The sequence below is a fragment of the Sturnira hondurensis genome, unplaced genomic scaffold (assembly GCF_014824575.4).
Source record: "Sturnira hondurensis isolate 20B ecotype Veracruz unplaced genomic scaffold, ASM1482457v3 Scaffold0014384, whole genome shotgun sequence".
NCBI classification, from domain to species: Eukaryota; Metazoa; Chordata; class Mammalia; order Chiroptera; family Phyllostomidae; genus Sturnira; species Sturnira hondurensis.
The window spans coordinates 32665732-32679091 of record NW_028087015.1 but is presented as its reverse complement, the minus strand read 5'-3'; the positions used below and the strand labels follow the sequence as shown (position 1 = coordinate 32679091).

The 13360-nt window shown below is 37.4% G+C and overlaps 1 pseudogene; it reads right to left on the bottom strand.

Annotated features, from left to right (window-relative positions):
• Window positions 1–497: 497 nt before the first annotated feature.
• On the bottom strand, window positions 498–586 carry LOC118998908 (uncharacterized; annotated as a pseudogene).
• Window positions 587–13360: the final 12774 nt, after the last annotated feature.

Genomic DNA, 13360 nt, shown 5'->3' with positions numbered 1-13360 from the left:
ATTGTAAATAAATGAAACTCAGAGTTTTTACTTTTATTATATTTATTAAGTAGTGTATTATTTTCCATATGAACATGCACATGTGTGTATATACATACACATATTTGTTTCTCACATTATATACATTTCTGCTTATCAGCTTTTCTATAATACCAACACCCCAAGGTAATATGCAAAATGACAGGACAATGGGTGAGGTGATGCTAGCTATCAGGAAATCAAATAATACCTGAGTTCTGTAAAATAAACTAAATTTCAAAAAAATTGCAATCTATGTAGTAATAAACAACCCAAGGATTATAAGATATTAACACATGATAAAAGTAAAAATAAAATACTCTCAATGCAATGCCTAAAGTTTATTTACATTAGACTGTGAAACGAGACATCCTGCTCGACAAAAATCGATTGTCCAACACCTGAGTCCTGCAGGGACCCATGGCTGATCTTTTTGTTGCCTCCCTGTTTTAGCTCAGGATGTGTTAGGAATATAGGAACCTTAGGAAGGTAAAGAGAGAAAACTCTTTGAAGTTTAAAAATAGAACTAGAAATGAACTATAGAAATGATCCCTGAAAGTATAGTCTTATCAACAGAAGAAAGAAGCAAGCGAATATAACAGGAGACATTGAAATTAAGAACAATCTGAGAGTAACTAGCAGGGAGGTGGGAGTGGATAATGAGGGGAAGAGTTTTCAGGACCAATTATAAATGACACATGGACAAAACCAAGGTGGGGGGAGGTGGGTTTGGCTGGTGTTGGGCAGAGTGGTGGGAGGTAAGTGCAGACAACTGTAATTAAACAATAAAATAATTTAAAAATAGAACTAGGATACAGAGTTTAGAATTAAGTTAAATCCATGTTCATGTTTAAAATTGGTTTAGACATAATAGTGATTCTACCTTGGTAATCACTTTGGCAGTTTATGTGTACTTTATTCTGTGGTGTTTTCCAACACTAATAGTCAATACTCTGATTCTCCAAGTGGGTTTTCAACAACTTAGCTTGATTTTGACACTAATTACCTAGAGTTAACACAGACGCCACGGCTTAAAGGCTCAGTTGCACAAGACTACCTCTCGCAGCTTCAGAGGGCAGTCTCAGGTGCCATACCTCCTGGGCTTTGACTAACTGGCTACAATTCAGTGGTCCCTACACCCATGGGTTTAATAATTTGCTAGAATGGCTCCCAGAACTCAAAAACGTGTTACTTATGTTTACCAGCTAATTACAAAGAAAACTTTAAAAGATACAATGAATAGGCTGATGAAGAGAACATAGGGAGATGTCTGGAAAGATTCTGAGCATGGGGGCATCTGTCTAAAGCCGGGGCCATGCCATCCTCCTGACATACAGATGCACTCACCAGCTTGCGAGCTCTCTGCACCACCATTGTTTAGGGGCCTTTATGGAAGTTTCCTTGTATAAACAGGTTCAATCAGTCAGCTCAATCTCCAGTCTCTCTCTACTCCACAGAAGCTGAGGGGCCAGACTGAAATATCCAAGGTTCTAATCGAGGCTTTGTTCTTGTGGCAACCAGTCTGCATCCTGAAGATAGCTAGGGTCCTCTAAAAGTTGCCTCATTAGAACAAAAGAAGCTCCTATCACATTCATCACCCGATAATTATTGGAGTTTTTCTATCTCTGTGCTGGGAACCAGAGACAAAGACCAAGTATCTTTCTATGATACCTCAGTTATTGTGTAGTGTTTAAAACACATTTTCCTATCTGATAGGTAAGACCTATAATGTTTATTAAGTGTTTGAAAGGGTTCATGAATAAAAATTGCCAAAACATAGTCATTTATGTCAAGGGAACAGAATGGAACCAGGAGGCCATAGGAAATCTCTTACGCACATCACACCCAAGAAGTTACACATTTTTAAGCCAACCCCGAAGCTAGACCCTGGACTTTTTTTTCCTTCTCACTATGGCAACCTGATCATGTACATTCTTCATCTTGAAAAGAACCAATCCTTCACCAACTGGCACCCTTCATTTGCATAATAGACCTAATCAGTCCCTGTTAACCTAGCCAGAATCTGTCATTCACAAGGAAGCTCTAGGTAGAAACTACTCACGGTTTTCAGCTTTATAAACCCTCCCTTTTTTTGTTCTCAGACCACAGCATGGGCTGCTGCACCTGTCTGTGCCTCCCAGAGTGCCATTCTCTGCTCAGATAAATGCTTGTTATTCTTTATTACAGCCTAAACTATGTTTTGGTTGATAGATTATAGAAAGATTTTTCAGTGACTAATATACTTTTTAATTCACAAGCTTTGCTTTGTTGATTTTTATTGTTTATAAAAATAATGATATATCAATTACATACAATTAACAATTGGGAATATATATATATCATATATATATATCATATATATATAGTATTGTACAAAAACAGTTCCAGTGTTATAGAACCTATTTCCTCTACCCATGCATTCTATAATACATTATATAATGTGTTAGTTAACTTGGTGAAGAAAAATTCGTAACAGTAACTGAACAGTCTTAACAGAGACATAAATAGAGAAGATCACACAAATATAGGTGAAGAATATTTGAGGACTGAATAACACTTAAATTGAAAAAATGTTGTATTAATATGAAGAAATTGTAATGAGTCAATAACATCAATGAATTACTGAATGACAAAAGCACATGTATCCATGAAGGAAACAGAGTTGTGTTGTGTGACTGGGTATTGTGTGATAATTTTTAACTAAAAACTGTAGAAATATAGTTTCAAGAACAAGCCCAGGAACCTGGCAAGAGGTGACCAGATGGCATCCTTCTTACCGAGATAAACTCTGTACCTCTAGTTCTGGTGTTGGCCTGGATGTATCAGCTGACCATGACTCATATTTTAGATTATCTGAAGCACGTAGAAGAAATTTGCATGACCAAAGCCTGTCCTGGGGTTAGAATAGTCAAAATGTACTTCCGCCAAGATGGAGGCATAGGTGGAAACACTGTGCCTTTTCCCACAACCAAGTTTGGATACAACAAAAGTTTTGGTGAACTACCACACATCCAGAAGCCAGAAAACCGAATTATACGGAAGTCCGACAGCTACGAACCGTTCAACGAGGACGGTAAGAGGCAGAACCAGCAGCAGAGCTGGGTCAGCCAGGGCAGATCTAGGAGCGCAGGCAGCCCAGAACTAGTCGGGGTGCGGAACAGACTGACCAAGGTCGCACGTTCGCGCGCCGTGAGACGGACCACGCAGGCCCCAGGGGGCGAACCCAGTGGTGGAGGGCCGACAGCGGTGGCACACTAGCATGCCGTGGAGTGAGGCGCGTGGGCCTGGTGACGGTGGTGGCTGCAGTGCTGGTGGGGGTCACGGCAGCAGACGGCAGAGGGAAGCCATTGTCCCTCTTTGACCCCGCCTCCACATACGACGTCACAACCCAGCAACTGAGTTGCCCTGCTCTGGTGAAAACCTAGGGCTCCGTTCCTGCTACTTAACAGGCACAAATAGCCCAAAGGATGGCTCAAGAAGAACTCAAAGTCCCAGAGCCAATAACTCTAAGCGACCAACAGATTGCCAGGCTCTCAGAAGCCCAATTTAAAACACTATTTATTAGGATGCTCACAGAATTGGTAGAGTACAGTCACAAATTAGAGAAACATATGAAGGCTAAACTAATTGAAATGAAGGGAGATGTCCAGGAAACCAATAGTGATGGAAAGGAAACTGGGACTCAAATCAATGGAATGGACCAGAAGGAAGAACGAAACAAACGACCAGAAAGGAATGAAGAAATGAGAATTCAAAAAAATGAGGAGAGGCTTAGGAACCTCCAGGACATCTTTAAACGTTCCAACATCCGGATTATAGGGGTACCAGAAGGGGGAAGGAAACAGCCACGAGTGGAAAATGTATTTGAACAAATAATAAAAGAGAACTTCCCCAGTCTGGCAAAGGAAATAGACTTCCAGGAAATCCAGGAAGCTCAGAGAGTGCCAAAGAAGTTGGACCCAAGGAGGAACACACCAAGGCACATCATAATTACATTAGCCAAGACCAAAATGAAGGAGAGAATCCTAGAAGCAGCAAGGGATAAGGGGACAGTCACCTACAAAGGAGTACCCATCAGACTGTCAGCGGATTTCTCAAAAGAGACCTTACAGGCAAGAAGGGGCTGGAAAGAAGTATTCCAAGTCATGAAATCCAAAGACCTACAGCCAAGATTGCTTTATCCAGCAAAGCTTTCATTTAGAATGGAAGGACAGATAAAGTGCTTCTCAGATAAGGTCAAGTTCAAGGAGTTCATCATCACCAAGCCCTTATTATATGAAATGCTAAAGGGATTTATATAAGAAAGAGATGATGAAAAATATTAACAGTGAAAGGACAGCAAACGCACAGTTATTAACAACCACACCTAAAACAAAAGCAAACCAAGAGGACAAATAGATCAGGAGTGGAACCATAGAAAAGAAGAACACATGGAGGGTTAGCAACAGGGGAGTGGGAGGAGGAGAAGGGGGGAGAAGGCACAGAAAATAGCATAGATGGTAGGTAGAAAATAGATAGGGGGGAGGGTGAGAATAGTGGGGGAAATATAGGACCTAAAGAACTTGAGACACATGGTTATAAACTAAGGGGGGGAGAAGGGTGGGGGAGGGAGTGTGCGGGTGGAGGGGAAAGAAGGGGGGGAATAGAGCAACTGTAATGGTATAATCAATAAAATATATTTTAAAAAAAGAACAGTCAAAATGCAGATAATTAATATACCTTTTAAATTATCATCATGGTATTTTGGCTGAACGCTTGCTCCTTGATCACTTATCTGTGGTACAGTTTCTTCTCCTTCAGTCTGTTTCACTACTTAAATGTTTTATTTATTTTCTCCTTAAATGCAAGGGAGTCATGGTCTAGACCACAGCTTAACCAAGAACTACTTTGTGATTAGTTGGTTATAGTAATTCCTCAGCTACCCATTTTGTAATGGGGTAGTTATTTGGTGAAAATTATTTTCAAACAGTGTAAGTGGATGCTGAGAGAAGAGATGGCCATTTGTCAGTGTATTACAGAAGCAATTAGAATAGTATGGGTAGAATTCAATTCACCTGAGGCTAAGGAGTTAAATAATTGAATGACTTTCAGAACTCAGAAAGAGTGAGGATTTTGACAAATTATTTGAAATAAAACTAAGAGACTGGCTGACTGCTCGGTACTGGAACACAGCAAACACTGACATGGCTGGAATAAAAAAGTTAGAGTCATGGCTAAATTATAACTGGTTGTTGAATATGAAACTTCTTCTGTAGCTCCTTGTTTACTTCTCAAGTATATAATCACAAAGTGGCTGAGAGATTTTTTTATAGTCTAAAAATTAGTTTCAATGTCACAGTTCAACTGCTTTGACAGTATCTCCTTTACTACAGGAAATCTTCAATGTAGTTAAAGAATAATCACTAAACCATGGACCTTGGGGAAAAAAAGGGAGAGAGTGTGGTTTTGAAATAGACGTTTCATATAGAAAGACACTTGGAGTCAGAGATGAAAAACCAGAAGATAAGTATTCTCCTGATCACTGTTATAAGGTTAGTGGAATAAAGAGAAATCTCCACTCAAAAGGTGTCCTCAGCATACAGGTTAAGTCTAATTTACACAAGAAATATTTTATTTTCAATGGGACAGGAATTTCAAGGAATACACTGAAGATGGAAAGAGGTGAGAGAATAGTTGATGGAAGGTTAGCAGAAAATTTTTTTACTGGAAGCTCAGTTCATCTCACTGGCACAGTGAAGAGTCACAGATCAGTGAGTGGAAAGTGGATAAATAAGTTTTATTAATACGCCCTCGAGGAGCACAACAGGCTTGCTGAGAATGGAGAGAAAGGCTTAGCTAGAGGAATCAACAGGAGAGTCTAGACTTGGTTGCCCTAGCTCACTGGGAAGTCAGAGAAAAGGGGCCTTAGGCTTGGTTCAGGGGATTAGCCTGGGACAAGCTGCCAGCTGCCCATTGCCTTAGAGTTTAGGAGATGTGTGCCTGTGAAGAAAGAAGTTGGGCAGGAGAAGGGAAAGGAAGATGGCACTGCCTGCTCTCCAAAGGGAGAGCTCACATCCTGGGTCATTTTTCTGGAGGTTTTTAATCTCTGGACAGGGGTATTTAGTCATTGCAGGTGGTTCTGGTATGAGGCACCGGGTTTTGCTGCTTTTCTGGGCCTGAAGCCGAACCACAACTGAGGCCTAAGATGTTATCTCTAGGGAAGTGACCTTTGAACACACTATAAATTGCTCCGCTATTATGTTCAGGTATCTTTCTCAGTTTCCCTACTCTACTTGCCAAGAAATTTTCCTAGTTTCTTATATCTGATCTAAATTAGCCAAGAATAATCTGAGGATGAAAATAGAGGGGAGTACAGAGGACCAGAAAAGCATACATATTTGTCAAATACAAAACTAGTTTATCTCGATTCAGGCTTATGGAAAAATCATAATTAGGAATTCCCTATTCCTAAGATAGATAGATCCTGACAAGACTGTAATATTGTCGTCCTCATTAATTAAAAAAAATAATAATGCCTAAAGCCTAGAGCCATGTGAGTGAGCCATATTTATATTTCCAGTTACCCATAGCTCCTGTCAACATCTTAAATATAACCATATAAACTACCTTGAGATAGAACCACCCATTTTAGCCACATCCAAAATCCAGATCTACTGAAATTATGAGATAATACATGTGTATTATTTTTAATAAATTTTTAAAAATATTTTATTTATTTATTTTTAGAGAGAGGGAAAGGGAGAGAGAAAGAGAGAGAGAAACATCAATGTGTGGTTGCCCCTCATGTGGCCCCCACTGGGGACCTGGCCTGCAACCCAGGCTTGTGCCCTGACTGGGAATCGAACTGGTGATCCTTTGGTTCCCAGGCTGAGCTCAATCTACTGAACTATACCAGCTAGGGCTTAATACATGTATATTATTTTGAGACACTAAGTTTTGAGGTAATTTGTTATGCAGCACTAGATAATCGATACACCAATTCAGACATGAGTCTCAGTTGCATTTTCTAGACACTGGTGGAATAGCAATTCATAAGCTTTTTTATCCTATGCCCTGGAAAAGACTATTATCTCATGAAGATTCCTTATACTTGATTTGCATCTCTCAAAGTAATATATCCTTTGCTTCAAATCATGTATCTTACATGTGTTGAGATATTTATAACTCTTACTGACTTTATTTGCTGACCAAAAAAATGAAAGATTAAAATTCCAAGTCAAATGCTTATCTGTATATTTTTCAGAGGTAAACAATAAGATGTTCAATATTTGCATAAATACACAAGAAGTACATTTCCTTAATGAAATTACCACCAAATTTTAGGAAGAAATACAGTTCACAATGGGTTACAAAGAACTCACTTTCTTTTTAAGATTGTATGTACGTATTTATTTATTTATTTATTTATTTATTTATTTATTTATTTTTGGAGAGGAGAAAGGTTAGGACAGAAAGAGAGGGAGGGAAATATCAATGTGTGGTTACCTCCCCCATACCCCCAACTGGGGACTTGGCTTGCAACCCCGGTGTGTGCCCTGACTGGGAATGGAACAGGGCACCCCTTTGGTTCACAGGCTGGCACTCAACCCACTGAGCAACCAGCCAGGGCAAAAGAACTCGTTTTTAACTCCAGCCTCAAAATAGGCTTTCTCTAACATAGAAATGAAAACTAATCTGAACATTGTGATTTCTTTGAACTTGATGTACTGTATTAATATTCTTTTATTTTTTTGTTCTCATAGTACCATATTAGAATCAAGATATGTAACAATCTCTGAGAATATTAATAATGCCTTTTGTGAAATAGTTAACTCTGCCCTTGATCTTAGCCAAAAGGGTAAGAAATGATCAAATGGCTAACTCTGAAAGCAATTTTTAAAAAAAGATCATTTAACCTTCCTCATTTAAAACAAATTTTATAACTTCATTGTGAGGGAATTAATTTTCATTTCCTGGTGTTTATTTCTGTTGTGTGTAGATTTAAATATTTTATTTTTTAAAAAAGTCATTCAAACAGAGGATCATATTTCCTTATAGACAGAGCAGCTAATTGTCAAGTTCAGTTATGCAGTATTGATGCACTCAGAGTTGTTGAGCTCTTGAATTAAAGACACATATGTAATCTAAAGGTTAAGACCTCACTAGAATAACTATTTTCCATATAGATTTATGACTGCTGAGTAGCGAGTAGAAAACCAATGAGTTTTTTTACCATCACTGAAAATAAATTCAACCAAGGACAATGACTAGCCAACCATGAAATTGTGCACTTGAGCAGACTTCACGCTGACAGCAGAAATGCTGAAGGGAATTTATATGCACTTGCTAGAACCTCTTCTGCTGAGTGCTATTCTGCAAGATCTTTTCCATGATCCATTTGTAGCAAAAACAGCAGTATAGCCATTTGCTGTTTCAATGTCTAGTCTCAAGATTTATATTTATCAAGGGTAGTTACTTCTGTTTTAAAAAGACAATAACTCATATCACATTTTCACTTCACATTTCTCTAGAAAAGACCCCTTTGATTGATCAAGAATAGTGAAATCCTGAGAAATAGCATGTAGGATAAAATTATACCATAAATGTATGCATATAAAATAAATAATTCTCCATAACAAATACCATAGCTATAATATTTCTACTTGACATGAGTCAAAAACCTAAGGTATAGAAGTTGAATAATTTGTCCATGACCATAATTTTGAGCCTATTTAATTTTTCTCAGGTATCTTAACCACGGTACAGTTTGATACTTTCAAAATATGGCATAGGTATATTAAATACAGTACAATACAATACAATGCCCATTGATATTTATATATTTTAATACCATGCTCACTGATATTTATATTTATATTTTAATTTTATTTATTTATTATTATTATTATATTTTAATTTATTTAGTTATTTCTCAAGTACAGTTTTCTGTCTATTACTCCCATCCCATTTTAATTTTTAAAAAATATTTTTATTGTATTTTTTAGAGTGAGGGGAAGGGAAAGAGAAAGAGTGAGAGAGAAACATCAGTGTGTGGTTGCTTCTCATGTGTCCCCTACTGGGGACCTGGCCTACAACCCAGCCATGTACCCTGACTGGGAATCCAACTGGTGACCCTTTGTTTCACAGGCCCATGCTCAATCCACTGAGCTACACCAGCCAGAGCTGATATTTATATTTTTGAAAAATCCAGTTTAATATTTTTCTGTTTTGTGTATAACATGTAAAATGATTACAATTGTGTTAGTTATAAAATGCCTATCATTCATTATTTTTACAATATATATTGGGAACTATACCAAGAGATCCACATAAATTATACAATCAGATCTTCACAATAGTGCTGCTTCATTATTTTACAAATGAGGGAATAATCTAAGGCAGATGGTGTGACTTCTGTGAGTCCAACTGCTGGTGACAGATTCAAGATTGAAACACATCCATTTAAAGGACATTAATAAAAACTAATCTTTTATTTTATGGATTTCTTATTACATTACTAGAAACAATTTTAACTCAACATTGATTTTCATGGATTTTTCACTTACACCTGATTTATCTAAAATTAAGTGGTATGCATCAAGTGGGAATTAAAATCCTACACTGCATGCCTAAAAGGTGAGTGAACAATTGGATAAATGAAAACACAGGAAAATGACAACTAATAATTATTGATATCTCTTTTATACATCTCACTGTTCTTTTTAAACCTTGTAAGTGTATATAATCCATGATCTTTTAAAAATGTTTCTGTAAATAGATATTTTTATCTAGTACAGGAGAATATTGTGCAACAACGCAGAAAATATATATATGTAGTAATTTAAAAAATGAAAACAATCTGTGGCTTGCCCTGGCCAGAAAATTCAGTTGTTCGGAGTATTGCCCCATACATCAGGAGTTAGCAGGTTTGAGTCCCAGTCAGGGCACATACTTAAATTGTGAGTATAATCCTAGGTCAAGGTGCTTGCAGGAGGCAACTAGTAAATGTTTTTCTCCCACATTGATATTTGTCTCTCTCCCTTCTTCATTTCCTTATAAAATCAATAATAAAAAATGCCCATGAGTGAGGATTTAAAAAAAACAATCTGCATCTCAATAACATGCTGAGGAAAACATGATTGATGTGATATGGTTATACGCTACTGTAGATGCACAATGCAACTTCTTTATGATTATACTTAATATTCTAAGACATAGAACTAGCATTAAGGCAATCAAAACTTACTTTTGATCCATAGTTTTCAATAATGTTTATTATGTCATTGTTAAATAAGCATAAGGATTGCATAATATTAGTTTAGTTATTTTTAACTTAGTTTTACCATGTAAAATTAATATTTAAAGAAAAAGAAATTTCAAATAAAATTAATGTAAATAGTTCTTAAGACAAATATTAAATCAGAATTACATGTTTAGGTTTTCTGTAAAACATTATTAATTAAACTTTATATTTGAAATTAAACATCACCTTGAGTCACTATCCTTACCAAGTAACCAAAATATTCATTAAAATATTTTGAATTAGTCCATCAAGAACTTTAGTTTTAGGGTGAAAAAATTTAAATGGTCAAGGAAAGTGTGATGCATGAGGGTAAAATAAAAATAATTACTATTGTGTGCTCAATATTTTTCTCTAGAGATTGGAAGCAAAAGGGTGACAAAAACAATAAAATGGAGCTGAAGCACAAGATGGGATGGAAATGAGAGGCATGAAAAACACATTTGCATTTCTGCTTTGCTTTCTACAACAAATATACTTCATCAAAATTATATACTCAAAAGTTGTGCCATGGCTGGTGTGGCTCAGTTGGTTAGGGCATCATCCCATAACCAAAAGAAGACAGGTTTGATTCCTAGCCAGGGCACATGCCTAGGTTGCAGGGCTTGTCCCTGGTTTCATGCGTGTATGATCCCTGGTGTGGGCACACACTGGAGGCAGCCAATCGATGTTTTTCTCTCTCTAGAACCAATGAAAACAAAGTCCTTGGATGACAATTTTTTTCAAAAGTTGCTCTATTTGTAATTTTCAAATCTCTGTTCTTATAATTTTACATACTTTAGGTCAGCATTACATGTTTTATTAACATTAATTTAATATTTTTAGAAAAAAACTAACTAAACCTTGATGATTTCGAGATTTACTACAACTGATTAAACACAGTTGTATCAGTCATTTAGATACTGCTCCTGGTCAGTGTAATCCTAAATATTGAGGTTCTTCCCTACATATGTATGACTTATGTAGAGCAGGTATTTAACTCCTTTGAGCAAGAAAACCGTATGCACATCTGTTCTGGGATAAATAGGTTTACAACTTAAACTCCTTTTGAGAAAAACTTGTTTAACAAAAAAGGAACAGGTTGGCAAAAAAATAATGTTCAGCCCTTCTAAGTGCAGAAAACAGGTTTTCACTCACTCCTTTGAAAATCCATGGACTTGTTTTGACAATAATGTACTTAAACATTCAGAAGTCATGTAAATGAAGTAAATGAATGGAAAAATACTCTAATCTTAAATAGTAACTCTGGCCAGGAATACTTATTCTAGGGGCTGGCATTAGAGTAGCTGGCTGCTTGAGCAGTAACAGAAACTTCAAGCACCAGAAAGGGGAGCTTCAGGAAAGAAAGGCCAAACCTAAGACTGCCCAGGTGTCTCTATCCAAAGCACTGTCTGCAGCAGCATTATTGCAACAATGACCGAACTCATCACAAAGGCATCACACTTGAGTTTCCACTCCTGTGACAAGAAGGAAGTAAACAGGACCAGTACTTTGGAATGAGGAAATCATTTTATGTAACGATTGGAAACACAGCGAAGGGAGTTGTAGAAATCTGTGATAGAAAAGCTAATCTCTTCTTTCCTTCTTTTTCTTTCTTTCTTTCTTTTATTTTTTAAGTAATTGCTTCAATTTTATTTTGAGGTAATCTTTCTAGGGCTGGAGATTCAAATGCAAGAGGAAATTTTATTATGTACATTAATTTTGTGTTTTTAATTATTTTATTGTTATTCAATTACAGCTGTTTGCATTCCGCCCCTGCCCCCCCACCTGAATTTCACAAAACTCACCTCCCTCCCTTGCTTCTGTCCTCCCCTTGGTTTTGTACATGTGTCCTTTATAGTAGTTCCTGAAAACCCTTTCCCTCTCCCCTCCCCTCTGGTGACTATCAGATTGTTCATAATTTCAGCGTCTCTGGTTATATTTTGTTTGCTTTTTTCTTTTGTTGATAATGTTCCAGTTAAAGGTGAGATCATATGATATTTGTCCCTCACCACCTGGCCTATTTCACTTAGCACATGCCCACCCATGCTGTCACAAAAGATAGGAGCTCCTTCTTTCTCTCTGTTGTGTATTATTCCATCGTGTAAATGTACCATAGTTTTTTGATCTACTTATTTACGAATGGGCACTTAGGTTGCCTCCAGCACTTGGCCATTGTATATTGTGCTGCTATGAACATTAGGGTGCATAGGTTCTTTCAGAGTGGTGTTTCAGGGACCTTAGGATATAATCCCAGCAGTGGAATTGCTGGGTCAAAAGGCAGTTCCATTTTTAGTTTTCTAAGAAAATTCCATACTGTTTTTCACAGTGCCTGCACCAAAATGCATTCCCACCAGTAGTGCACTAGGATTCCCTTTTCTCCATATCCTCTCCAATACTTGTTTGTTGATTTGTTTATGATGGTCAGTCTGACCAGTGTAAAGTAGTATCTCACTGTGGTTTTAATTTGCATCTCTCTGGTAGCTAGTGATACTGAGCATCTTTTCATGTGTCTCTGGACCCTCTGTTTGTCCTCCTTGGAGGAGTGTCTGTTCAAGTCTTTTGCCCATTTTTAATTTGTTTTTGTCTTCCTGGAGTGGAGTGCTGTGAGTTCTTTATATATTTTGGTGATCAAACTGTTGTCCAAGGTATCATTGGCAAATATGTTTTCCCATATAGTTGGTTCTCTTTTCATTTTAATACTGTTTTATTTAGCCATACAGAAGCTTTTTTCATTTTTATTTATTTATTTTTAGAGGGGAATGGAAGGAGAGAAGGAGAGAAATATCAATGTATGGTTGCCTCTTGTGGGTCCCCTGCTGGGAACTGGCCTGCAACCCAGACGTGAGCCCTGACTGGGAATCGAACCACGATCGAGTGGTTCGCAGGCCTGCGCTCAATCCACTGAGCTACACCAGCCAGGGCTAGAAGCTTTTTAATTGGATGAGGGTCCATTTGTTTATTCTTTCCTTTATGTTCCTTGCTCTAGGGACAAACATATTGGTGAAGATGTTGCTGCATGGAATGTCTGAGATTTTCCTGCCGATGTTTTCCTCTAGGACTTTTATGTTGTCATGAGGTATA